The sequence below is a fragment of the Trichechus manatus genome, unplaced genomic scaffold (genome assembly GCF_000243295.1).
Source record: "Trichechus manatus latirostris isolate Lorelei unplaced genomic scaffold, TriManLat1.0 scaffold00008, whole genome shotgun sequence".
Lineage (NCBI taxonomy): Eukaryota > Metazoa > Chordata > Mammalia > Sirenia > Trichechidae > Trichechus > Trichechus manatus.
This window is the reverse complement of record NW_004443944.1, coordinates 19,809,537-19,812,587: the sequence shown is the minus strand read 5'-3', so window position 1 is coordinate 19,812,587 and position 3,051 is coordinate 19,809,537.

The following is a 3,051-nucleotide window of genomic DNA, read 5'->3' as shown; positions in this document are numbered from 1 at the left end:
TTAACCAATGTCATAAAACAATATGTGTACTACTGTTTCATGAGAAACTATTTGTTCTGTAAGCCTTCACCTGAAGTACAATAAAAAAAAATTACTCAAAAAAAAAATCTTAGCCAATTGTTGCTGCTATTCCTTTAGAGGCCAATTTTACCACATTCCCCTGGGGTAATGGGAGATGGTCCCACGCCCAAGATGCTTCCACATAGCATATCACTTTTTGTGACATTAACAAATTAACCGAGCAGTTCCATCATTCCTGGATGGACATATCAACCTGCTTCCTGTCCGGTCCATTTTCCTGTGGGTGGAAATATAATCCACAGTACTGGCAATATATTGGTTTTTCTTGTCTCCTTGTTCCCCTTACCCTAAGATGTTTAACATTGTAGCATCTCTCCCTGGTGATGGCACAGGTCCCGTAGCCCAGTAATAACTTCTAAAGGTACCCAGCTCAGGTAAGGTACAAGCTTAAACGGACTGACCCATTATCTGAGCTCTATGTGTGGCTTTTCCAACTTACATTACCAGTCCTTGTGCCATGTATCAAACTTCTGTTCAATGTACTTTGTCTTGCAGTTATCCTACTAGTGTTATTCTAACCTCCAGAAAGAGCTAGAATTGTATTTTGTTAAAATAAAGCCAACTAATATTTTTAAGTGCTTTCTATTTTACAAAATGCATTCACACACGTGGTTGCTTTGATCCTCAAAACAATTCTGGGAGTTAGGTATGTTTATCTCCATTCTGGAAACCCTGATGGCATAGTGGTTAAGGTCAGCAGTTCAAATCCACAAGGCACTCCTTGGAAACTCTATGGGCCAGTTCTACTCTGTCCTATAGGGTCACTAGGAGTCAGAATCGACTCGATGGCAATGGGTTTTTTGGTTTTATCTCCATTCTACAATGAGGCCCCGAGAGGGGAAGCCACTTGGCCAAGGTTGTTGAGCTGGTGACGAACAGCATGGGATCTCAAGTTCATACTCTTTCTAAAGCATGTTGCCTTCAGAAGAGGAAAGCCAGAAGAGGGAGAATTACTTTGGGGAGATGAATACCAACTTTGGTTGAGGAATAGAAGCTCAAAGAGGTGTTGAAGGAGTAGAGGTACAAGTAGGAACACTGAAACGGGATGGAAGTTAGGCCAGGGGTTCTAAAAGCGACTCCCCTATTACTGGACCTGTTCCCCTTACTTGGTGGGGTACAGCAGAAGGAGCAGCAGCCTGGGACTCAAGAGACCTGGGTACTCTCTTGCTCTCCAGGGCTACCCCTTCCTGGTGGTGGGCCCTTGAGCAGGTCACTGTAGTCTCTGAGCCTCAGTTTCCCCATCTGCAAAATGGAAATAATCATCCCTCCCTGCCAGTAAGGTGGGTTTACTTACTCCCACTCTGTTGTTAGAATCATTTATAATCAGCAAGGAAGGAAGGCAGAGCAGACTCCAATAAGAATTCTTTCCTTTTTCTCCTTTATCTTCTTCTACCTCTTCGTTTTATCTTTATTACTTTACAATATCCTGGTAAAAAGATGCAAGTGATGCTGAAGTATTTAAAGTAGAAATTGCAAATTTCGTGTGTCCCACCTGTGCCCCGCCCATCCTATTCTGCTGAGAGATAGCCAGTTTGTGGTTGAGTACACCTCCTTGCAGGCTTAACAAAATAAGACAAAACAAGGTCATATTTCTATGTATGTATTTTTTCAATACATATACGCACATGTGCTCTTTAAATATCACAGATATGTCCTTTACACTGCTCTGCACCTTGCTTTTTCCCTTCAACAATTTTATCTTGAAGGCTTCTGTACATCAGAGCCTCCTAATTCTTTTCCATCCCTGAGCATTTTATAGGTATATATACCTAACCACGTAACGATGGGTAATGACCCATTACCAGTTTTTTAAATATTACTAACATTGCTGCATTAGAATGCTTGTCCAACAAATTTGTACTCTTATAAATATATTTTGAAGTGAAATTGCTGGTGATGCACATTTTGATATTCGATAGCTATGCCAAATTGCCGGGGTCGACGCCCACCAACAGTGTTCAGGATGTCCATTTGCCTATAGTAGTTCTTAGCCAGGGGCAGTTTTGCCCCCAGGGGACATTTGACAATGTCTAGAAACATTTTTGGTTGTCACACCTGGCAGGGTGGGGAGAGGCTATTGCTGTCACCTGGGTAGAGGCCAGGGATGCTGCTAAACATGCAACAGTACACAGGACAGCCCTCCACAGGGAAGAGTTGTGTCCACAGTGCCAAGACTGAGAAGCCCTGGCCTACAGCCTCGCCAGTGCCAGATATTGTCATTCTTTTTCATCTTGCCAACGTATAGGTTGAAAACTGATCCCTTATTTCATTTTGCACCTCTTTAGGGGAATGGAGTTATTTTTACTTCTTACTTTACCTATTATTTGAATTTGTTATAATGAACATGTATTTTTTTTGAAAAGCCATTAAAGATTTTTTTAATATGTACTTCTGTGACTATTAATATGCAGTCTGTTCTCAAGATTTAGTAATGTAAGTGCTTGATTATTTTTCCCTGAATACGGTATAGAAAGAAATGTTCGATGTGGGCCTTGAGAAGCCATCGATACTTCAGGTTCAAGGGTCTCATCCTCTGGCCTCAGAACTTCTCTACTGCTCTTCCAAAGCACCTTCTTCCAGTGGATGCCCAGCGCTAGGAGCCACACAGGTACTCTGAGAATCATCTTAGCCCAGAGATACTCTTTACCACGGACCAGGGCTCCAAAACAAAAAGCATCCTGTGCTGACCTTGGGAAATCCAGAACTCTCCATGGACTCATCTGCCCAGATACCAGGAAATAATCCTCATGCCCATTTCTCAGCTTTGGAACCTGAGAGCCATTCACCCTGTGAATTTCTGGGGCTGTCGCAGCTGAGCCGAGACCCTCTGCTTCTGCACAGCCTGGAGCTGCTGGCATAGGCTTGGTGGAGCATGAACACGTTCATGCCTCCACTGGGTCCTGTCAGCAGAAAAGCAGTGGTGGGAGCCCCGCCTTAAGCCCTGCCGGCATAGCAATGGCTCCTGAAGAA